The sequence below is a fragment of the Bombina bombina genome, chromosome 4 (assembly GCF_027579735.1).
Source record: "Bombina bombina isolate aBomBom1 chromosome 4, aBomBom1.pri, whole genome shotgun sequence".
NCBI lineage: Eukaryota > Metazoa > Chordata > Amphibia > Anura > Bombinatoridae > Bombina > Bombina bombina.
In genome coordinates, this window is record NC_069502.1 from 1,013,863,820 (window position 1) to 1,013,890,589 (window position 26,770).

The 26,770-nt window shown below is 39.3% G+C and overlaps 1 long non-coding RNA gene across 1 annotated transcript in view; it reads right to left on the reverse strand.

Annotated features, from left to right (window-relative positions):
• Positions 1-2,319: 2,319 nt before the first annotated feature.
• Positions 2,320-26,770, reverse strand: part of LOC128655748 (uncharacterized) — a 57,547-nt gene continuing 33,096 nt past the window's right edge. Inside the window, exons 2-3 of the long non-coding RNA XR_008401899.1 lie at positions 7,893-8,052; positions 2,320-2,581 (exon numbers count right to left, since the gene is read on the reverse strand). This is a non-coding gene — a long non-coding RNA (uncharacterized LOC128655748). The remainder of the gene's footprint in view (positions 2,582-7,892; positions 8,053-26,770) is intronic.

The window sequence follows — 26,770 nt, forward strand, 5'->3', positions numbered from 1 at the left end:
AAAGTCCACAACAGCAAGGAGCTGTTCACAGTCATCAAGGAATTCTCCAATCCCAACAGCAACACCAACGACATCCCGCCCTCCTAGGACCTCTGCGATAACCTCGCAATCTACTTCCACCGAAAGATTGTCGACATCTATGACAGCTTCGCGCCCCAGAACTCACCCACCACCGCCTACCCACCTACTCCCACCGATACCTCACCCAAATACACCACCGCCTACCCCCCACTGACCATCTGGAGCCCCCTCACCACAGAGGACACCATCAGGATCATGAGATCAATCCACTCCGGAGCACCCTCGGACCCATGCCCGCATCACATTTTCAACAAAGCGGGTGACAACATCACCCCCGAGCTCTGCAGCACCATCAACTGCTCCATCAAAACCGTCACCTTCCTGGATGAATGGAAGCATGCAGAATTAAAACCCCTACTGAAAAAACCCACAGCTGACCCCAATGATCTGAAGAACTACCACACAATCTCTTTGCTCCCCTTTGCGGCCAAAGTCATTGAGAAGTCCATCAACGCACAACTCGTTGACTTCATCGAAGCCAACCACAACCTGGACCCCTCCCAATCCGGTTTCAGGAGCAACCACAGCACCGAGACCACCGTCCTTGCCGCCACAGATGACATCCTTGCCCTACTCGACCGAGGAGAGACCGCCGCCCTCATTCTGCTAGACGTCTCAGCAGCATTCGACACTGTCTCCCATCTCACCCTCCGCAACCGACTACACGATGCCGGCATATGCGACAAAGCCCTGGAATGGATCACCTCCTTCCTCACCGGCAGAACCCAGAAAGTTAGACTCCCACCCTTCACCTCCAAGCCCACAGAAATCAGCTGCAGTGTACCCCAAGGCTCTTCTCTGAGCCCCACCCTATTCAACATCTACATGGCCCCTCTCTCCACCATCGCCCGACGACACAACCTCAACATCGTCTCCTACGCCGACGACACCCAGCTAATCATCTCACTCACCAGTGACCCCACCACCGCCAAGAGAAACGTCCATGAAGGGCTGACAGCAGTCGCCACCTGGATGAACTACAACTGCCTAAAGCTGAATGCAGACAAGACCTAAGTCCTCCTCCTCGGTCCCACCACATCCGCTTGGAATAACTCTTGGTGGCCCACAGCCCTCGGACACCCTCCAACCCCCACCGACCATGCACGAAATCTAGGCGTCATCCAGAACTCATCGCTCTCCAAGAACATCTTGAAAAAGGCTCTGTTGCTGATACGCGTTGATCCGCCCTACAGCTACAGACAAACTGGGCACCCAGGACCGTTGTCTCTAATAGGAGGTTTGAAATAAGAAATCCCTGTTAGTTAATGTACAGCGAGAGGAGCCACATACTGAAAAATATTTAAAAGGAATGAAGTGCGCGCACTTAATTTAAACAAGGAGAACCTCTGATTAGTCACAAAGAACCCACGTGACTCTATTGCCGAACCGGACAGCTGATATATCAAACACTGACAGGAAAAGTAAGAATACACAGAGGAGCGTTTTTTTATACATAAAGCTACTGTGTGACATCTCTAATTGGAAACTTTTAAAGGAACTACAAAAAAGGAAAGACTGTGGGTAAACACCTGCTAGGAAAAGCCCTCTAATTAAAGCTTGCAATACTGTGTTTAATAAGACACACAGCATTTTGAAAACATTCATTACAGACTATCAATACATAAAAGGCTTATCATTGTTTTTACCATTGGTTCATACTGGTGTATGAAAGCTAACTATACTTATCAATCTGCAATGGTTTATTGTTACTGTATCAACCTATCCTAGGAAAAGCCCTCTAATTAAAGCTTGCAACACTGTGTCTAATAAGACACACACCACTTTGAAACACCTGTTACATACTACCAACACAGAAAAGGCTTACCATTGTTTTCAATATTAATTCAATAGCCTGAAACTTCAAGACTTTTTTTCCTTACCTGTGTTAATTAAAATGTTTATTCACCGGTGTCTTAGGAGGCACTTTTTCTATAGATACCAAGTGCTCTCTAATTCTGTCTTTCAAATTCTGCTTGTGCAGCCAGTGAACTGTAACCCCCAAATTTGGCAAGTGAAAAGATAAATCACAAATTTTGGATAGCCTATATTAAGCCAGATTACAAGTAGAGCACTATTTAGTGCTCCCAATCAAATGCTAACTGCTCTAGAAATAATTTTTTTGTGCACGTCAGGTTGCACTTGTTTACCAAGTTGAAAATAAAAAGTTATCGCTTGCATGCTAACCCGAGAGTGCATACAGCAATGATCAATGTATTCTGCAATAATTGTAGCACTCACTGGGTCTTAAAATACAAAATCTTTATTTCCTCTGTAACGTTTTGGAGTTCCCCCCATCCTCAGACAGCTTAATACAAACAAATGGTGCATAATTTATTTTTAAACCCTCTACCCTTCAGGACTCCGTCCTCTTCTTTGCCGGTGGCGTGCCGGATGTGACGTCACATCTCTACAGCGCACTGTGTATGACCAGCGTGTACTAGTTGTCAAGGGATACCAGGACGCCACTCGGTTCCAGCTGACAGAAGGCAGTCACTGCGTGCTACATTAAAAACAAATATAGATACAAACATGTAAGTGAACAATATATGGGACATATGGAATACAGCAAAAACATCATTTAAATATTATATACACATAACCTAGTAAATCTACACTATAAAGTACTGGCCGTATTGTGTACTCAATTTATTACAAGTTGTGGCTATGAACTGGTTTCTGACATACAATAATGTGTCAATAGAGAATATTTGACTGTATCATATCATTAACAGGTCATGCGCCCTATGTGATGTTCTATAGGTGTATATACATATGCCTATACTTTACAGATCTATTGGAAGTCAAAGCTGCCACTTGTTGAGATGAACAAGTAGCGAATAAGAAAATATTGGCCAATTGTGGAAACAGATGGTACCCTACCCTTTAAAGACCAAAGACCACCCAGGATTGGCTATAGGAGAGCAAAATCTCTCCGAGATCACCTTATCCACACAGACCCACACCCCTGCTATATTACAGGCACTTGGCTCCAACAAAACAAAGGTTGCTATAGGTGCCTAGGCTGTGTGACATGCAATGGACTAACTACAGGGAAGTATTTTAACCACCCATACAAAAACAAAAAATACTTCCTAAAACACAGAGTTACATGTACAACTACCCCATAGTCTACATTTTACACTGCCCATGTGGGAAATTTTATATAGGGAAAATGATAGACACCCTCAGAATCAGAATTTATTGGAAGACAAAGGTGCCACTTGTTGGTGTTGCAGTTGCTGGGGATCTCTGTATCTAATGTACAGCATAATGTACAGCATAAGGCCATCTAGGTTAACTCATTAGGTATCCATGGGGAATTATAATAAGGGTAAATTCTAACGATAAATTCATATTTAACAATGCCAGTCCAGGCTAGTGCCCAGCCCCCTTGGGGTCAAAGTTCTCAGAGTATAGATCCATCTGGATTCTGTTTGTAGGAGCATTTTTCCTATGTCACCTCCCCTATATGGGACTGGTATATGATCAATGATGGTGTAACGTAGGTCATTGACCTTATGACCAGCCTCCAGGAAGTGTCTGGCCACGGTTGTTCTGATTCCTTTTTATTCAATGCTACCCTTATGGCCGCTCTACGGTTGGCCATTCTGATTCTGAGGGTGTCTATCATTTTCCCTATATAAAAGTTTCCACATGGGCATGTAGACTATGTGGGTAGTTGTACATGTAACTCTTTGTTTTTTTGTTTTTGTATGGGTGGTTAAAATACTTCCCTGTAGTTAGTCCATTGCATGTCACACAGCCTAGGCACCTATAACAACCTTTGTTTTGTTGTTTTGTTGGAGCCAAGTGCCTGTAATATAACAGGGGCATGGGTCTGTGTGGATAAGCTGATCTCGGAGAGATTTTGCTCTTCTGTAGCCAATCCTGGGTGGTCTTTGGTCTTTAAAGTGTTGGGTACCATCTGTTTCCACAATTAGCCAATATTTTCTTATGGTGTTCGCTACTTGCTCATCTCCTGGGGTGTAGGCGAGTGTCATTGTCAGGGTATCCTCGTCCTTTTCTGCAGACTTCCTATTGATGAGTAACATCTGCTGGTTATCTTCCCGTACTTTGCTACGACTCTCTTCCAGTGTTCTCCTAGTGTATGCTGGGAATTGTTGTTCCAATTCATCAAGTTGTTTCTCCCTGTGTTCTGTTTCGGTATTGTTTCTTATTACTCTTTTCATCTGCGATGCAGGTAATGCCTTTTTAAATGCAGACGGATGACAACTCCTGGCATTGAGGAGAGAGTTTTTGTCTGTACTCTTTCGGTATAAAGTTGTCATCAATTTTCAATTGTTCTTATATATCCTTAGGTCCAGGAAGTCAATCTGGGTCAAGTTCCTTTCCATTTTTAATTTTATATAGTTGTTATCCATGTTCAATCCCTGAAACCATATTTCCAGATCTTCTTCTGTACCCCTCCTGGGTATGAACAGGTGGTCTATATACCTTTGTTATATCATGACCCTGTTGTCCATGAATGCCCTTGTACCCTGGGGCTTGAAGTCGGCCATGTAAAGATTTGCATAGGCTGGGGCTACATTTAACCCCATGGCCGTCCCTACTATTTGCATATAGTACTTCTGTTCATAGCGGAAATAGTTATATTCTAAGCCTATACGGAGTAGTTCTAATTTGATATCCTCCGGGGGTCCTATGAAGGGATATTTTCTTAGCTGTCTGAAAATTGAGCTCATTCCTTCCCCATGTGGAGCCATATTTCTTCGGATACTTCCATGTTATTCAACAGTTTGGTCATTGTACTTGAATCCAGTGTGAAAGTATCCATGTTATGGACCATTTGTTGAAGTAGAGTGTCCAAATAGACTGCAATAGGTTGTAGTATTGAGCCTATGGCCGATACTATTGGCCTTCCTGGTGGAAATTCCAAGTTTGTGTGAATCTTTGGTACCGTGTATAGTACCGGTATTCTCGGATGGTCAAGGGTTAGGTACTTCCAAAGTTCCTCGGTTATATCATTTTTGTCTTTGGCCATTTTTAGTACTGCATCAATTTAATTCTTGAAAGTTGAAGTTGGATTGCCTGAGAGGGGTTTATAGGTCTTATTGTCGCTTAGTTGTTGAAGTATTTCCCCACAGTAGTCCTTATAATCCATAATCACAAGGGCTCCCCCCTTATCCGCCTCCCGGATAATAATATCTTTGTCATCTTTTAATTTCTTTAACGCTATCCACTCCTCCTTAGTAAAGTAAGATCTTGTATGCATGACAGGGTTGCTAATTAGGTCCTTTGTTATCATTCTAGTCAAAGTCTTGATGCTTGGGTTAGTACTGTTTGGGTTGAATGTGCTTCTGTTTTTAAGCTTATTATATTTGCCTTGTTGGGTTCCAAAATGTTCCCTCAGTCTCAATATTCTCCCAAATTTTTGGGCATCTACATATCGCTGGGATTCATCCCGTCTAGGTACAAATGATAAGCCTTTATTCAAGACCCTTCTCTCTACGGGAGTTAATTAGTGCTGGCTGAGGTTGTCCACTAGTTCCATGACCTCCGGGGTGGTCATGGAGGTCTTCTTATATCCCTCCTCCGTAGTAGTGCCCTCTTCCTACCCCGTTTTTTGAACGAGTAGTGACACCTTGATATTGTTCTGACTGCTGGCCCAATTTGCTGTTAGCATCCTCAGATTCTGAGCTATTTCCCAAGCTGTCAATGGTATTGAGTGACCTTGGCTTGGTAAATCTCTGTCTCCAGCCTTTATTTTGTCTGTAGAATGTTCCTCAGGTGACAGTCGCCATTTGAAGACTAGTTTTTCCTTATAGTCACTGGTCACTGCCTCCAGCTTCCTATTTTTGAATGTTATCAACTCGTCTTTGTATTTTTTCATGTCATCCTTTATTTGCTTTAGCCAATTCTTGTCTTTATCCAGGTTAAGCTTTTCAAGGTTTGCCTGTTCCATGGTGTCAATTTTGTTCTTTGTAATTATTAGTAATCTGCTTGTCTCTTCTATTACTAATAGGATTAGGTCTAGAGAGCACTTGTTTAGAATATTGCACCACTTGGTGCAAAAGTCAGGATTATTCCTTCCTATTGTGGGGAGGGGTTTTTATCCTGATGCCTCTTGGTATAAACTTTCTTCGATGGAATTCGGAGAGAAAGCTCCCATGGAGTGAATAGTCCACGTATATTTTTTTTTATATTTTATTAATTTTTCAAATATATCCCTTGTATTTTCAGCAACCTCTCTTTTTGGTATTGCTGCAAATCGAATTCTTGTGGCATCCGCCTCTGTAAAAAAAGAATTCATATGCTCCCTTAATTTGTTCTTGTTCCCCACTTTTTCCGGGTGCCTCCATTATTCCAAAGATATTAAGGTTGTTAGTGGGGAAGCAGGATTCTATGGTTCCTTATCTCTTGTTCCTCCTATCATTTTGTTAAAGACCATGCATTTGTGGATATACGTTTATTTGCTTTATATTGGTTTCCTTTAATGATTTCCTTGTATCCACTATTCTCTTTATATGCAGTCACTAGAGTCAATATATATTGTGTGCCGTGATGTAAAACCCCACTTGTGTTACTTATGGAGCAGATAAGTCACATAATAGTAGGCCAAATGTAGGGGATACTATATTATAGATCCTGTTGATTTGTCCTGAGGCTGTGAACTGTAATGCAGTATATCCTCATCAGTCTATAACAGTCAAGATTACTTAGTATTGCACATAGTTAAAGGGACACTGAACCCACATTTTTTCTTTCATGATTCAGATAGAGCATGCAATTTTAAGCCACTTTCTAATTTATTCCTATTATCAATTTATCTTCGTTCTCTTGCTATCTTTATTTTAAAAAGAAGACATCTAAGCTTTTTTTTGTATTCAGAACTCTGGACAGCACTTTTTTATTGGTGGATGAGTTTATCCACCAATCAGCAAGAACAACCCAGGTTGATCACCAAAAATGGGCCGGCATCTAAACTTACTTTCTTGCATTTCAAATAAGGATACCAAGAGAATGAAGAAAATTTGATAATAGGAGTAAATTAGAAAGTTGCTTGAAATGTCATGCTCTATCTGAATCACAAAAGAAAAAAATTGGGTACAGTGTCCCTTTAATTTAATGCCTCAAATATTGAGGTTGATAGTGTGGAGGCAGGGTTCTATGGGTCCTTATCTCATGTTCCTCCTATCGTTTTGTTAAAGACCATGCATATGTGGATATGCATATATTGCTGTATAATGATTGTCTTTAATAATTCCCTTATATCCACTATTATCTTAATATGTAGTCCCTGGAGCCAATATGTGTGATACCGTAATGTACCACTCCACTCGTATTATTTTTAGTGTAGATAAATCTCTTAATGGTAGGCTCTATGTAGGGGATACTAAGTTATAGATCCTGCTGTTTTATCCTGATGCTGTGAGCTGTAATGCCGTGTATCCTCATCAGTCTGCTACAGTTAAATTCACTGGGTATTGCACTTGGTTAATTAAATGCCTCAGCATGTAGTATTTATATTCCCATGTTCTTATTGTTTCTCTTAATAGTAATTCAAGTCCATGTGAGGGGAAAAAAAAGCTAATCTTCTTATAGTGGGTTCTAAATCAATATAGCAATAATATCCAGATTCAATTGGGATGAAGAACTCCAACTTCCATGACGCATGCAAGGCAGCCGTTATACTCTCTTGCACAGGGTGCATACAGTAATGATCAATGTATTCCGCAATAATTGTAGCACTCACTGGGTCTTAAAATACAAAATCTTTATTTCCTCTGTAACATTTCGGGGTTTTCTCCGTCCTCAGACAGCTTAATACAAACAAATGGTGCATAACTTACTTTTAAACCCTCCACCCTTCAGGACTCCGTCCTCGCCGTTGCTGGTGGCGTGCCAGATGTGACGTCACATCTCTGCAGCGCACTGTGTCAGCATGTACTAGTTGTCAAGGGATACCAGGATGCCACTCAGTTCCAGCTGACAGGAGGCAGTCACTGCGTGCTACATTAAAAAACAAATATAGATACAAACATCTAAGTGAACAATATATGGGACTTATGGAATACAGCAAAAACATCATTTAAATATTATATACACATAACCTAGTAATTCTACACTATAAAGTACTGGCCGTATTGTGTACTCAAGTTATGGTTATGAACTGGTATCTGCCATACAATAATGTGTCTGTAAATAGAGAATATGTGACTGTACAATACATACATTGCTTCAGACTTGATAAAGGAAGGAACTCTTCCGAAAGCTTGTCAACTTATAAATGTATAGTTAGTCCAATAAAAAAAGTATCATTGCTCAATGCAATACTCTTGTTATTTTGATATCTAAATCTCTAGACTAACACGGCTACTCCAATCGACGTATGTATATATATATATATATATATATATATACCTCTGACGAAGAAGTAAGCGAATACTTCGAAACGCGTAAGGTGATATTTGAAAGTGCAACAGTGCAGTTTTTCACATACTCTGTTGTGACCGGCTTTTTTGAACAAAATAACGCTACGCTAATCTCTTTTTATACTTCCTGTACAACACCGCATTTTCTATGCACACTGTGGAATGACTGTCTGTGAGTGCCTACTCTAATGTTAATAGGGCTCCGACGCCTAACATTCCTAATATTGGTTTATACTCATATGCTAAATCGTTACAAATATTTTGAATTGTGCATTGACTTGACTAGCGCTTTGATTAATAACGCTACACTAATCTGTTTTTGCTTTCTGCATAACACTGCATTTCTTATGCATACTTTGGAATGAGTGTCTGTGAATGCCTACTCTTATGCTAAACCCATAGGGCTTTCAACACCTAACATTCCTAATATTGGCTAATACTTTGATAAAGTGATTACTCCTATGCCAAACCGCTACAAATATATTTTTGTGTTTTTATATGACAAAGCTCACAGCTACCTAATCCAGGAACATACTGAACAGGATCCTTTGTTAATGAGCTAATTTATTTTCTCATTCATATTGTAAAGAAAACCTATTTTTTATAACACATATTCATTACCTGGACACTTCAATTGCTGGATAAGAAGTTTATCCTCAGGATTTACACTGTATATAACTACTATACATACTTCAACTCTCTTCTACCACCCCTACTGGGATACCTATTGAATAAATGTGTATACATCCTTGACATGCTATAATCTTACCTCATCATGGATTGAGGTTCTCACATGTGAGTGTATATCTTACCACGATTGTCTAGAAAAAAATTATACTTTTTGTACAGTATTACGCTATGTGTTCTTGCTTTCTTTTTTTCCTATATTCATCTGAGAAAATGAGAGCCTGAGAGATCCAATTTGAAGTACCATACTCCTACGAGTCACTGAGACTCCAACTATTTCAGAAGTTTCTATCGGACAAAGACCACACATACAACTACAGAGACGGACCTTGAGAGGGAAATACACTTCCCCTGCTTGGACCTATACGTCTGTGACATCTTGACCAGCGGTCATTAAAGACAAGACAAAGACACTCCTTACATGATCATACCTTACCTCATACGATTGGGGTAACATCTGGTAAGGAGACATCTTTTCACCTATCTACATATAGGAATATATATGCAGTAGAACTCTACTAAGAACACTTTATTATTTCCACTGTGGATAACACAGCAAATAAGATACAAGATCATTTTTCTATTCTGTGTTCCAACTTTATCACGAATCATTGCATTTTTTGTATTTTGTTGCGCTGTATTACCAAGATACATCTTTTCTCTTTATTTTATATATATATATATATATATATATATATATACATTTCTATTTATGTATTTATATGTGTAAATATGTATTTACAAATAAACACATACATACATATACAGTGTAAATTCATGGTTACCTTTGCATACATCTCACTCCCAACATTATTTGCAAAATAAGTTTTTCGCCACTTTGACATTTCTGCATTACATATTTTATTTTTAACTAATTGTTATTTAGTTTTTATTTATTGTACTTTGTACTACGCTATGAATAGGAATAGTTTTACGTGAAGAAGCTTTTAAAAGCATTGCCAAAATAATGAAGAAACAAGTAAAATCATTCTGGGAAGTTTTTAGCCTAGAAAGTTATGTCAAAAATAAACTAATCCCTAGAGGACTCAGGATTCAGCTAGCACCCTCTTTTCACATATCAGACCAAAACTTTGTATTAAGATGGCAAGAAATTCTCACACAATGTTCTCTAGACCTAATGAAGTTAACATTAGAGTATGAAAGAAAACAATATGAACATCTAACTAAGTTAATAGATGAAGCAAAGATACAAACAAATAAATTTACCACTCATAAAGACTTTGAGACATTAGATGTGAAATTGAAATTTCATATAGATAAACTAAAAGAAGAACTTAGTGAAGCCAAAAACAGAAAACTACAAAGAGATTGGTCTGATCACCAGAAGGGTAACATTTACAAGTCAAATCAAAAACGTAGGAATTTCAGACACATACAAGACACAAGAGGTAGTAACAAAAACACTACTCCTGATAACTCCACTACTGATTCTGAACCTTCAGATGAAGAAGTTAGTCAGCCACCAGTAGTAAGTACAGCCATAATCGAACCCTCTATAACAAGGATTTTTTTAGAGAAGGACTTGTTCCCTCCAAAGAGATCAACAAGAACAAGACAAAACAAATCAAAACCCCCAAACAAACAGAAATAAATAAGGAACATCTACAAATTATTAATCTGACAGACACAAACAACTCTAGCGAGTGAACATCATACATTATTATCCAAAGGATCAACCTTCATACCTACCCCTCATTTTGATACATTTAATTGGATAAAGGATACACACCTCTTCGCCAGAAAGCTAGCTCTACACAAGTTTCACAAAATGACCAATACAAACTCACTTAATGATATGGGTATTGAACAAGAGGACCATGAAATGGTTAATTTAATGCTAACACTTCTGAATGAAAATGATGATACGTCAAATACAAGGAAAGAGAGTGTAGTAAAACCTAAAAGCAAATTTATGCCATCCATCTCAAAATACCCTGTAATAAATAAGTTTGTTTCCTTAGTCACAACAGAAATAGAGGGCCTGAATCCAAAAAGCAAAATTAAGAAAAATCTTAGCTACAAAGAACGTAGTGCTCTAAAAGAACTGAAATCTAACAAGGAAATTACTATTAAAAACGCAGACAAGGGTGGGAATATGGTTATTATGAACAATACACAGTATGAACAAATGTGTATGGATATTCTAGAGAATGTGGAGAATTATAGAGTCTTATCAAAAGATCCAACAGAAACTTTCGGCAAAGAATTGAAATCTCTGTTAGATAGAGGCCTACAAGAGAGAGTGATAACAAAAGCAGAATACCTGTTCATGTACAACACTGTACCTAGAATTGCAACCTTCTATAGCCTAGCTAAAGTTCACAAAAATATGGAGAAACCACCCGGTAGACCCATTGTATCGGGTAATGGGTGTATCACAGAGAATGCCAGCATATTTTTAGATAAAAAATTGAGACACTTTGTACATACCCTGACATCATATGTACAAGATACAAAAGATGTACTACAATGTTTAGCTGACATCAGAGTTGATGAGAACACCTTACTAGCCAGTATTGATGTTGAGAGTTTATACTCCAATATTTCACACAACTTAGGCTTAGAAGCTGTTGCATTTTTTCAAAGAACAATCAACCCCAAAGGTAGTGAGGAAGACAATTTCATAATTGATCTTCTAGATTATGTATTGAAACATAATTATTTTCTGTTTAATCACAAAACATACCTGCAGAAAAGGGGCACAGCAATGGGCACATGCTGTGCCCCAACCTATGCAAATATATTTCTGGGGTGGATAGAACATAAAAGTATTCTGAACCAAGACACAAATCCTTATATGAAATTTATGGATCTGTACATTAGATACATAGATGATGTTCTGATTCTATGGACTGGCACACAAAATGACTTCAGTAACTTCATGCAGTGGCTTAATAACAATACAGATGGTATGAAATATACCTCAACAATTGATCCTACCCAAGTTGCCTTTCTGGATTTAGAAATTAGAAAAGAGACAAACGGTACTTTAAATACCAAACTATACAGAAAAGAGACATCCACGAATAGCCTCTTACAATGGGAGAGTTTTCACCCAAAAAAACAAAAATTGGGCATACCATATGGGCAATATTTGAGAGCTAAACGTAATTGCAGCACTGAATTAGACTTTGAAAGAGAAGCTGGGGAACTAAGGAAGAGATTCAAGGAAAGGGGATACCCAGTGAGATGCTTAAAAAGGGCATATCAAAGAGCGAAAGCTCTGGATAGAGTGTCACTGTTGGAAAATCAAAAAACCATAAAAGACAAAGAAATGAACGAGTTACAGCCTATAAGAGTAATAGGCACCTTTAATGATAAAAATCTAAGCATCAGAAACATCTTTCAAAGACACTGGCATGTACTACATGAAGACGAAGAACTAAGAGAAGTAATTACTGCCAAGCCTTTGATAACCTATAGAAGATCAAAGAATCTTGAAGATATCTTAATAGATAGCCACTACTCTAAGGATCAACCTAGAACTTGGCTCAGAGAGAACAAAGGCTTTCACAAATGTGGTAGATGCCAAGCATGCAAAAACATGACCCCGACTAAAATCTTTGAACATCCCCTAACAAAAAAACAATATGAAATCAAAGACTTTCTAAATTGTAGATCAAAAAGAGTTATCTACTTGGCAATATGTGGGTGCCCAAGAATCTATGTAGGTGAAACCTCAAGAGAGCTACGGACCAGAGTCCTGGAACATATGGGCGATATAAAATGGAACAGGAATGTACCGGTGGCACAACATATGAACAATGTACACCAGGGACACAAATATGACATTTTCTTTTTTGCAATAGAGCAACTAAAAATTAAAGGTAGACGAGCTGACATTAATAAATTGCTATTACAGAAAGAATGCAGATGGATTCATGAATTACAATCTGTAGCCCCAAGAGGACTGAATGAGGCAACATCATATAAATGCTTTCTATGAGATTGGGAGTTCACTACATGTAGTTTTACTCTTTGTGTTGACTGGGCAGGGTAATAGTGCTCATATAAAGCCTTTTCATAGGATTTATGTTAAAGAGTTTTTTTTAAATTTGGAGCATAAAACTATAAGAGATACATATATAATGAAACAAGGCTGTATACGCAACTCAGGAACAAACATAAAGATCTCTTAAATACATAGTTAGATGACACTACCCTTTACCCATGAAACTCGCTGTTAACCATTCTGTATACATTTAATAATATGGGCATCACTTTTATCAACTTGGAAATAGGGAATCCAATCCCTAAGCCTCACTCACTGGGTGGGCGAATAAGATCAAGAAGTTTTGCGTTAAAAGAAAGTTTTAGATCTGCAGTATAACTTCACTGATGTGATACAATGTTGTGTATCCCTAATACCCTTCAGTTATGCAGACCAGCAGTAAACATTGTCAGAGTATTATACCAACTGCCTTTGTAACTCCTAATAAGCAATAATATGGATAATGTAAACACATATAGATATTTAGTATGTAAACTCCTTCCTGACCTTATATACATATATGTGTGCATATATTTACAAATCATCATTGTGTATTCACACACTTCCTCACAAGTCCAATTTGGTACCACTGCTAATATATATTCTTTAATTTCTGTAAGATATGTGATTACCAGCTACCATTTGTCGGATATGGTGTGACCTAAATAATTGGGCTATATTATCTGAAATAATAAAACATCAAAAAAAACCTCTATGAGATATGCCTTTGCAAAAACGGCACAGATTGCGAAGTAATCATCAGTTAGTTAAGCGCAATAATGAATGTTGACAAATAGCTCCATTGCAGAGGAAGATCAACATTAATATTTTGGCAATGCATCTATAAATAATGAGACGGTAATAAACAGGATTAGTCCCGATGCTTATGATAGGCCAGGCGGTATCTACACATCCGCAACATTGAAATCAGTAACAAATACGTTACCATGACAACCTAGACAGCATATAGAGCGTAATCTAACGCTGGGCCAGCCCTATGCCCTGACAAAGTCACGTTGCAGTGACGGAAACGCGTCGGCGGGCGGGGCTTGGTACACAACGAGTCCTAACTCTCCACACATAGCTAATCTCCAGCGGGCATTTTGTAATTTGTAATTTACACTGCCCTGGGGATTTTGTTGCCATACCTTACGGATTCCCTTAACAGGGGTCTGTATATTAGCGCTTTGGCGTTTTGACGTGTTATGTCCCTGTTAACTCACTTGAATTTATTTATATCATCAGATGGTATGCACAATATCCTACATAGACAACATATGTGAATCCGAATCTGAGAGCTATTCTAATCTACACTCTTAGTGTGTGTTGTTTGTGAATTGCTATATGTATGTAATGTTTATTTAGTTGATCTTGTAGGGATCTAGTCAGAAATCGGCTGACTTTGTTTGATCAAAGCAGTACGCAGGTAGGAGGACGCCTTTGAGCGCATAGCCTAAGTGTGCAATCAGTGTGAATACTGGTATATGAATATATGAATGTGAATCTGATTACCTGCTGATTCAATCAGTGTGAATACTGGTATATTAATACATGAATGTATCTGAGCACCTCCGACTTTAGTATCCCTAACCTATTTAGATTGGACTGAAGTATACCAGGTCTCTAGCCCTAATTTTAATCTATGAGATGCTACATACCCTAGGCTATATATCATTAGAATCTTGGAAGTGACCTATCCCATTATTCTACTTAGCCGTATGTATCTCTCTTCCCTTTTTAATAATGGGTGGATGCAAGATAAATAGTTATTATTAATAAGTTTGGAAGTAAATATACCCATTCTCTTATACTATTTACACCATCCCACTCATGGTAATGTCTTTTTGCATATATGTTTAATAAAGTGTAATTTTAAAACCAATTATCTATAGTTTTACGTCACAATGTGTCTAGTGATTGGTTCTTTGAACCCGATATGCTTTTGAACTCGAGTGTGCCATATTTTGTGGGCGTGTCTTAATGGGTAAAAGTATTCCTTCACCACTTGCTATCCTCCACCTGACCTCACTGTGAGCTCTGTAATCACCCTACACTCCTATTATGTCGACTAAAAATGAGCTCTTTTAAAATGTTGCAATATTCAGTGCATGATGACATTTGTGCCAATTTTGAATACACAAATGATATTCTCATAAAGTGAACCTTTATATATATATATATATATATAAAAGTCCAAACAGATCACACTCCAGACTTCCAAAAGCAGCAACCCAGGGTGCAGCAAAACTATTTATAAACAGTAGCAAAGAAAATGAACTCCAATAGAGATCCTTTTATCAATTTTTCACTTTATCTGTGAACGTTTTCAGACCATACGATCCGTCCTCAGACAAAAAGTCTGTACAATAAAACTTACCCTCCACCAAGCTAATATGCCGTGCAGCAAATACTGGTCTCCATGCTCTCCCGGGTAGACACGCCCCTAACTGTGACATCATCATCCCGGGCAAGGTGGGCCAGTGCCGTCTAAAAACTAAACATAATCAAACAGTCTAAAAAACAGCCAAAATTTATTGTACACACTTTTTGTCTGAGGATGGACCGTATGGTCTGAAAACGTTCACAAATAAAGTGAAAAATTGATAAAAAGGATCCCTATTGGAGTGCGCTTTCTTTGCTGCTGTATATATATATATATATATATATATATATATATAGATATATATATATATGAATCACTTGTAAACTAGTCTGATGTATAGCCAAGAAAAGAGGTAGGAAAAATAAGAACAAAATAATAGTAGGGGAAACATATGTGCACAAAAATAAACCATCACTAGGAAATAAAGGGGGGGGGTCTCTTGGACTCTCACAACCATGAAAGAATACTTAGGATTACTACACAAAGGGCAAGATTACAAGTGGAGTGCTAATTTAATGTGAGCTGTCAATGGGCAAATTTGCCTGTTTACGTGCGCACATTAATTAACCAACCATTGCGAGTGGCTGGTTAATGCTACCTCAAGTTTGGAGTAACCGCTCCGAAAATTAACCAGAGTTCAGACCTCTGGTTTATTAAAAAAAATGTCCTCCAATTGCCCCTAAAATAAAGTGTATTATTTATTTATTGAAATAAAAATTATGAGCATTGTCAAAAAAAAAAAAAAACTTACTAACTACACAAAACAGTTATAATGGGTTATAGTGAGTGGATGTTGGGTGTTAGAAAAGAAACGACACTGAAAATTGCCTTTACATTGTGGTTTATGGGGACTGTGTGTTCACTGTAAATTTAAATTGACAACAATATCCCAACTTATATTGTTTGAGAACACAACCTTATGTAAAAAGTCAAACTCAGTTCTCAAAACTGACTAATCCTGATGAAAAATGAGATAAGGTGAATCACAAGAAAAAACAGACAATTCTGAAACTCTTCTAGCAGAGAAAATAGCTAAAATAACCAAAACTTTTCCAAGAAAGAAGCTTAATATCCACCTTATGCATAGAGGCCCATTTATCAAATGTCTGTCTGACTTGATCCGACAGTGCGGATCAGGTCCTACAGACATTGCTGAATGCGGAGAGCAATACGCTCTCCATATTCAGCATTGCACCAGCAGTTCTTGTGAGCTGCTGGTGCAACACCGCCCCCTGTAGACTCGTGACCAAACAGCCACCAGCAGTGGGGTGTCAATCATCCAATCGTACTGTGCATACTATGTGATGCTACTCATTTCCTTCACTTCCTTTTATGGCCAGACTGGTGTATATCATCCGTGTGAGACAGGATGCAGTCTCAGAATTGTGATGTCATCACTTATTATTTAAAGGGCCTCTGTTCAGTATGCTTTGCCTTTGCATTGTCTCAAACCTGTTTGTGAGAGCTCCTGTGTATTACCTGGCTATCTGACGTCCCTCCTGGTTCCTGATCCCTGGCTTGTTCCTGACTCTGCTGTTCTTCTTGTTCCTGATTTCGGCTCGTCTGACTATTCGCTTTGGCTCCTGACTCGGCTCATCTGACTATTCGCTTTGGCTCCTGACTCAGCTCGTCTGACTACCAACTCTGGTTTTGATTCCTGGCTTGTTATTTGACTTGTGGACTTTTTATTATTTTTTGCTATTAATAAAGGTGTGATTATTTTTGCACTTCTCGTCTCAGTCTGATTCCTGGCACCCTGACATAACTAAAGATAGGCCCTTTTCCAGACATTGCTGTAAAAACTGCAGAATCCTAGGTATTCTGAATAAATGCCAGGAAAAAACATGAACCAAACACCAATAAATAATGGCCTTTCAGACTTTATGATACCTTTTTCTAGTCATAGGCTTATGAATCCTGATCAAAGTTCCAACCACAGAATCTGAAAAACCTCTATGTATAAGGACTATCTGTTCAAACTCCAAGCCACCAGCAGTGGGGTGTCAATCAACCCAATCGTACTGTGCATACTATGTGATGCTACTCATTTCCTGCACTTCCTTTTATGGCCAGACTGGTGTATATCATCCGTGTGAGACAGGATGCAGTCTCAGAATTGTGATGTCATCACTTATTATTTAAAGGGCCTCTGTTCAGTATGCTTTGCCTTTGCATTGTCTCAAACCTGTTTGTGAGAGCTCCTGTGTATTACCTGGCTATCTGACGTCCCTCCTGGTTCCTGATCCCTGGCTTGTTCCTGACTCTGCTGTTCTTCTTGTTCCTGATTTCGGCTCGTCTGACTATTCGCTTTGGCTCCTGACTCGGCTCATCTGACTATTCGCTTTGGCTCCTGACTCAGCTCGTCTGACTACCAACTCTGGTTTTGATTCCTGGCTTGTTATTTGACTTGTGGACTTTTTATTATTTTTTGCTATTAATAAAGGTGTGATTATTTTTGCACTTCTCGTCTCAGTCTGATTCCTGGCACCCTGACATAACTAAAGATAGGCCCTTTTCCAGACATTGCTGTAAAAACTGCAGAATCCTAGGTATTCTGAATAAATGCCAGGAAAAAACATGAACCAAACACCAATAAATAATGGCCTTTCAGACTTTATGATACCTTTTTCTAGTCATAGGCTTATGAATCCTGATCAAAGTTCCAACCACAGAATCTGAAAAACCTCTATGTATAAGGACTATCTGTTCAAACTCCAAGCCACCAGCAGTGGGGTGTCAATCAACCCAATCGTACTGTGCATACTATGTGATGCTACTCATTTCCTGCACTTCCTTTTATGGCCAGACTGGTGTATATCATCCGTGTGAGACAGGATGCAGTCTCAGAATTGTGATGTCATCACTTATTATTTAAAGGGCCTCTGTTCAGTATGCTTTGCCTTTGCATTGTCTCAAACCTGTTTGTGAGAGCTCCTGTGTATTACCTGGCTATCTGACGTCCCTCCTGGTTCCTGATCCCTGGCTTGTTCCTGACTCTGCTGTTCTTCTTGTTCCTGATTTCGGCTCGTCTGACTATTCGTTTTGGCTCCTGACTCGGCTCATCTGACTATTCGCTTTGGCTCCTGACTCAGCTCGTCTGACTACCAACTCTGGTTTTGATTCCTGGCTTGTTATTTGACTTGTGGACTTTTTATTATTTTTTGCTATTAATAAAGGTGTGATTATTTTTGCACTTCTCGTCTCAGTCTGATTCCTGGCACCCTGACATAACTAAAGATAGGCCCTTTTCCAGACATTGCTGTAAAAACTGCAGAATCCTAGGTATTCTGAATAAATGCCAGGAAAAAACATGAACCAAACACCAATAAATAATGGCCTTTCAGACTTTATGATACCTTTTTCTAGTCATAGGCTTATGAATCCTGATCAAAGTTCCAACCACAGAATCTGAAAAACCTCTATGTATAAGGACTATCTGTTCAAACTCCAAGCCACCAGCAGTGGGGTGTCAATCAACCCAATCGTACTGTGCATACTATGTGATGCTACTCATTTCCTGCACTTCCTTTTATGGCCAGACTGGTGTATATCATCCGTGTGAGACAGGATGCAGTCTCAGAATTGTGATGTCATCACTTATTATTTAAAGGGCCTCTGTTCAGTATGCTTTGCCTTTGCATTGTCTCAAACCTGTTTGTGAGAGCTCCTGTGTATTACCTGGCTATCTGACGTCCCTCCTGGTTCCTGATCCCTGGCTTGTTCCTGACTCTGCTGTTCTTCTTGTTCCTGATTTCGGCTCGTCTGACTATTCGCTTTGGCTCCTGACTCGGCTCATCTGACTATTCGCTTTGGCTCCTGACTCAGCTCGTCTGACTACCAACTCTGGTTTTGATTCCTGGCTTGTTGTTTTGACTTGTGGACTTTTAATTATTTTTTGCTATTAATAAAGGTGTGATTATTTTTGCACTTCTCGTCTCAGTCTGATTCCTGGCACCCTGACATAACTAAAGATAGGCCCTTTTCCAGACATTGCTGTAAAAACTGCAGAATCCTAGGTATTCTGAATAAATGCCAGGAAAAAACATGAACCAAACACCAATAAATAATGGCCTTTCAGACTTTATGATACCTTTTTCTAGTCATAGGCTTATGAATCCTGATCAAAGTTCCAACCACAGAATCTGAAAAACCTCTATGTATAAGGACTATCTGTTCAAACTCCAAGCCATCAAGCTTAGAGACTTGAGATCTGGATGGAACAACGGCCCTTGAGACAGAAGGTCTGGCCACAGAGGAAGGGGCCAAGGTGGGCAACTGGACATCTGAACCAGATATGCATACCAAACACTGTGAAGCCATGCTGGAGCAATCTGAATTACTGATGATTCCTCCTGCCTGATCTTGGAAATTACCCTGGGAAGAAGAACCAAAGGAAGAAACACATAAACAAGTTGAAAGGACCAAGGAGCTACTAGAGTATACACAGACTCTGCCGGAGGATCCCTGGATCTCACAAAGTACTTGGGAAGTTTGTTGTTTAACCAAGAAGCCATCATATCTATTTATATATATATATATATATATATATATATATATATATATATATATATATATATATATATATATATACACACATACATGCTTTTTGCTGCATGGGGCTGCTTGTGTATTCTGCTTCTATTGGGCTTTTTTGCTGTAGCCTTGTGTCTTTCTTCTGTGTTCTGGGGCTTTTATGGAACTTTCATGGTTATTTCTATTTGATGTTTGTTTAAACTGCTTTTATATTTTGCACACTTTCTTGAAACATATTTATATTTAATTCTAGGTACTCAGACATTTCCTTTTTTGACTATTTGGATTTGAATGCTTATCTTGATTTAACTAGGGTTTCCTTGAGTTATACCCCTTCCCTGATAATAAGTCTCCTTTGAAACATTACTTTAACAACTTGGATTTATATTCTATCTGTATTAGCTATTTACTGACCTTTACTGTTTGATAATGTACCCTTTACTTCTGTGTCTGTTTTATTTGATATTTCCCTGCCTATTATGTCCATGTTTTACTATATTTAAGTTCCAATGTTTCTCCTGTATCATGTCCAATAGATGTTCCCCATTTCATGAAAGCATCACACCAGTTACCTTGAGCAGTATTGCATTTGTATGGATTATGTAACCAAACTAACTTAACCCCTTAACTACCAGCGCTGTACTCAGAGTTACCGATGAAGAGAATGATACTCTGTGTCCCTCTCTGCATCCGGTAGTGGTGGTGCCTATTGTTGGTGGTGTGGGAGGGCTAGGAGGGAGGGGTGGGCGGCCCATCACTGGAGGGGGGCAGGAGGGGTGGGAACGAGTGGGACCGATACACTAGAGAAAAAAAAATTACAGCTGCCAGTTACCTAAGATGGAGGAGATTAGTTAGAGGGGGGAGTTAGAGAGCTTTTTGGAAGGGATCAGGGAGATGAGAAGGTAAAGGGGTAATCATAAACTGAAGAAAGTAATTATAATTAAAAAAAATTATAGGGGGGAAAAAAGGTCTACAAGTACTTAAGATGGGGTGACCATTGGGGCGGTGAGGGAGGGAATAGAGCTGCTTGGGAGGGATCAGGTAAGGATCAGGGGGTGGGAAGTGTCAGTTTGTAGTGTTATCTCTACACTAAAGCTAAAATTAACCTTACAAGCTACCCGATTAACCCCTTCACTGCTTGGAATTAATAAAAGTGTGGTGCGCAGCTGCAATTAGCGGCCTTCCAATTACCAAAAAGCAATGGCAAAGCCATAAAAGTCTGCTATTTCTGATCAAAGGGGATCCCAGAGAAGCGTTTACAATCACTTGTGCCATGATTGCACAGGCTGTATGTAAATCATTTCAGTGAGAAACCTAACATTTATGAAAAAGTTAACAATTTTTTTTATTTGATCGCATTTGGTGGTGAAATGGTGGCATGAAATATACCAAAATGTGCCTAGATCAATACTTTGGGTTGTCTACTAAAATATATATAAAAAAAAAATGCTCTGCTCTTTTGGGGAAGATATATTCTGAAATGCCCGGTCATTAAAGGGTTAAAGGAAATTTGTTATGCACTGAGTTGGTACAGTATCTCTTAGTTTGTCTATCAATATTAATTTGTTTCTTTTGCATTGTAGGTTACTAATATAAGCAATTTGGAGAGAGAGTTCAGTACCCAAGTTTGTTTGTGTTAATTTCTTACCCTTGTCTCCTACTTTGTTACGTATTGGAAGATTTGAAAACCTTTCTGAAACCTATCAAAATTAATGCTGAGTGGAATAGACATCACTAGTTAGCTACTGTCTGGAGAACTGTCTTGCCTTTTAGTTTGTGCTGTAGGTGTCTGTCCGTTGAGTCCCCATCTTACCTACACTTTAACCCCAAAGCCGCCACACCCCAATGCAAAAAAACCTAACCTTTTAACCACTAAACTGCTAATACACTCCACCACAAATACTCCTAACCTATTAACCCCTAAACCTCCACAACCCACCAATGCAAACTAGCCCTACACTACTTAACTACCTAACAGGTAACCTCCCCCAAGACCCTTAACCTAAAACCCCTAAGTTACGCAAAATAGCAAACACTAAAATTACACAAAATAAAAAATATAACCAAAAAAAACAAAACAATGAACTACCAAAAATAAAAGAAAACAGTTATGCCTATCCTAAAACTAAAGTCTGCTTGAAAAAAATCCCACCCCAAAATAAAAAAAACCTATAATAACACTAAAAAGTACTCTAACTATTGCCCTGAAAAGGGCATTATGTAGTGCATTGCCCTAAAGCGATTAAGCTCATTTAAATGGCACATAAAACCCTGTTCTAAAACCAAAGTTACCCCCAACCCCATATAAAAAGCATTTTGCCCATAAAATTTTAAAAAAAACTATTCTAAAAAAAATTCTAACCTGAAAAAACCTAAAGAAAAACTCACCCCAAAATAATCCTAAACCCAAAGTTTTTACTAACCTAACTTGACTCCAGCTCCTATGTGATCAGCTCTGGTGGTGATCCTGTTCTTTCTTCATAGAGGCGATCCTCCGGGGTGGGCCTCTTCATCTTCATAGTAACAGTCCTCTTCTTCCATCTACTGTCTTCTTCTGATCCTCTTCCATGTGATCCTTGTTCATGCAGTCCTTGCCATACACTGAAGCCTGAATGCAAGGTTCACCCTTATATAAGGGTGCACTTTCATTTTTATTTGCTGATTTTTTAATTATTAGTGCAATCAACAAATAGATGGAAAGCTTTAGGTATATTTCTTAGGCTCTGTGCTATGTATTTAAAAGGGATCCTTTACGAGGGGGTGGAGCTGGCCGAGGTCGATCATGGCCGCTTTCTGAAAAGCTCCGGAGCTCATTCGGTCCGGAGGGTAGCCAAACAGGGGTGCCACACAAAATAAAATGCACCCTTTAGACACATGAATGTGTCGGAAACACAAAGGGAACGTTTTCCAACCTGCAGCATCTCACCGGAGGGGTAAAAGCCGCATTTAGCAATACGGAGGCCTAAAGAGAGTGACGTCACACAGACCCCTGTGGAGTAGAGCAAGGCAATATAGCCACGCAGCAGCAAGAGGAGGCTAGATGTAACGGCCCAGCACAACAGATGGCGTTAAGAAAATGCAAACTCACAGGCAAAGCAAAATAGATGAACAGTGAACTTGACAGGCAGCATCACCCACAAGCATGCAGCAGAACATACATGAACTGTACGATATATTATTGCGGTGCTGTTGGGATCAGTTTTATGGCCTAAGACCCCTACAAGAACATAAAGACATACACTATGCAGACCTCAATAAAAGACTGACAACTAAAGGGCCTGTAGTTCTAAATGCATACATACCTTCTATCAGCACTTATTAATAGACCACAGCCCCTACGTGCTATACATAGTGCCAAAGGTAAACAACCTTAATTAGACACCGGTGGTTCCCCCCACCACATCATTACTAACTCATGGCGGCACGTAATAAACAAAAAGGAGAAAAGGGTTCGAAATCTGTTGCTCCTACAACAAACAAGTTAAACACATATTTCAAATCTTTTGAGGGGCCAAGTTTTAGCACAATGGATACAACTTCATCAGACAGCTCAGATATACAAGGAGATTCTTCTCCACATACTAGAAATCAAGAGATACCACTCACAAAGGCTGACTTAAGTGCACTCCCCACAAAAGAAGATCTTTCCCACTTTATGGCCCAAGTTAATCAGGCCATCAAAGATGGTTTAACAGAGGTAAAATGGGAAGTTACTGCATTGGGGCACAGAGTTATGCAATTAGAGGAGCAAACAGAGGAAACTTCCAAGACGGCAGATAACATGGCGATAGCTATAGAGCAACAAAACACAGCAATAATACAGTTGCAGGCCCAGGTTGAAGACCTCGATAACCGGGGCAGAAGGCAGAATCTTCGTATAAGAGGCGTCTCTGAACAAATATACCCTGCACAAATATCATCATACTTACAAAATCTATTCAAGTATCTGCTTGATTTGAAAGCGGAAAAAACCATAACAATAGACAGAGCACACAGGGCCCTGAGAGCACGTCCAACAAAAAATGCTCCACCTAGGGACATTATCCTATGCTGTCACAAGTTTTCGGATAAGGAAAGAATTCTACAGGCGGCAAGGAAAAATCCCCCATAACATTCGGGGAAGACTCTATTCAAGTATATGCAGACCTTAGCAACTTAACCCTCATGAAACGCAAGGAAGCCAGGTATTTAACCTTACATCTAACCGACCTCAACATACCTTATAGATGGGGATTCCCTTTTGCTATAAGGGTAATGAAAGAAGACAAAGTATTTGTGTATAGAGATCCAGAAGACTTGGAAACATTCTGTAATAAACTGGGGATCCCACAGCCAACACTTCCATCTCTGAAAGATCTGGACTCTGGAAGCAAAGCCCAAAACAATCTACCACCAAGACCCCAACAACCAGAGTGGTCTACAGTCTCCAAAAAGAAAAGGACTGCTCCAAGTAAATCTCCAATTCAAGCTGGAGAAGAAGATGATCCGCCCTGAAACTGCTTAATACACCATTTGAGTTTAAACGTAATATAGAACTTTGGCCGGACGAAAATGTCCTCATTGGTTCCACACGCAGTTAGACAGGACCCTTGCCTCTGGGACCAAGCCATGCTATCTATGGCAACATGACAAAGACCACTTGTCCATGTTTACATGTTTCTTGATTTGTTAGTGACATCTGTATTTTACCCGCCTATATGCCTCTGATGTGACATATGGGACTTGTAAGTTTTATTAAAAGAGGCCATGATGGACAACTATACCTCATATCCCTCTCCCTTGCTATACCCCCTGGCTATTTTTCTCTGTTCCCTCTGGCTATTTTTCTCTGTTCCCTCCTTTCCTCCCATGGTCAGCTGTTCTCTCCCTGCTCCCATTCTCTCCTTCCATACCCCCTCCCTTCCCCTTTCCCTCCTGTTGATGATAAAGTTTTGATGACTGTTATTGGAATGCAGATAATGATGATTTATTATGTTAATTTTGTTTTCTTTTTTATTGTACATGTCAGCCTCGTTATGATAATGAAGGGTTTGCTGCTCTACCTCACAATGCTTCCTGTTATACAGGTATTACTCCTGACCACTTATGATGATCATACAACATCCTTACAGAGACAATCACTAAGGGTAAGGTTCATGCCTGACATCTCCCGAACACCCATTTACATTACATATGGCTGATACGACATTAAGCATTATTTCACAAAACGTAAAGGGACTGAACTCACCTACAAAACGCTCGGTGGCCCTCAGTTGTTTTGCTAAACACAAAAATTAAATCCTCTTTATCCAAGAAACGCACTTTTTGGGTGCTGCTGAACCTAAGTTCGCATCTAAATCCTTCCCGACAGGGTTCTTTAATTCTTGCCCAGATAAAAAAAAAATGGGGTGGAAATATTACTACATAGATCTATTAATTTTACTATACAGAACAAAGTAACTGATGCAGAGGGTAGAATAATTATTTTAATAGGTAACCTATTTAATAATCCTGTGACTCTGATAAACGTGTATGCCCCCAATAGCAATAAGAAGAGACTATTTAACCAGCTTTACAAACTAATAGCGGAAAACAGAAAGGGTGCATTGATTGTTGGAGGAGACTTTAATGCTACCTTAGATCCGAAAATGGACTCCTCATCAGGTAACCCCAGGTCAAAACTAAGACCCCCGAATGCAGTGCTTAATGGTTTGACACAAGTAGGACTGATAGACATTTGGAGAATACACCACCACACAAATAGAAACTACACTTTCTATTCTCACCCATGGGCAGTTTATACCACAATAGACTATCTGTTGATTGACAGGAACCACCTCTCACTAGTCACAGATTCGGACATACAACCAACCCCATGGTCGGATCATTCTTGGATCAGTATTGATCTGAAGTGGCCAGACCATCCACATACACTGCATATCTGGAGACTCGATAACTCTCTCTTACATGACACAATAGTCAAGGGAAAACTGACAAAATCCATGAAAGAATATTTTCAGTTTAACGCCACTCCGGACACTAACGTTCACACCACATGGGAAGCTCATAAAGCTGTCATTAGGGGAGAATGTATTAAACATTCAGCATACAGAAAAAAAAACTTATAGCGTAAAACTAAAGACCCTTACTTCTCAATTAAGAGACTTAGAACTTTCACATAAGAATGCTCCAAATAACACCACTCTGCTAATCCAATTGACTAAAATAAGAAAATACCTCAATACTATGTTGACGAAGGAAGCCCAAAGAAAGGCCTCCAACACTAGGAAACTATATGCATATGAGGGAAATAGAGCAGGACCGCTACTCGCGAGACTTCTGGGGGCTCAAACCCTCAGATCTCAGATCAATGAAATGGTGACAACAGATCAAAAAAGTCTGTACGATAGTAAACATATAGCAAATTATTTTAGTGTTTTCTTCTCAAAACTATACAACATAGAAAACAATCCAACACCTGATCACCTAGAGTAAATGAAAGAATACATAAGAAAGGCAGACCTACCCACCTTAGATCAAGCACAAAGAGAAGCCTTGGAAGCTCCTGTCTCTTTGACGGAAGTACTCAGGGCAATAAAAGACCTGCGCACTGGGAAAAGTCCTGGCCCAGACGGCTTGACTGGCTTATATTATAAAACTTTTAGAGACATACTGGCCCCACATCTGTTAAACCTTTTCAAC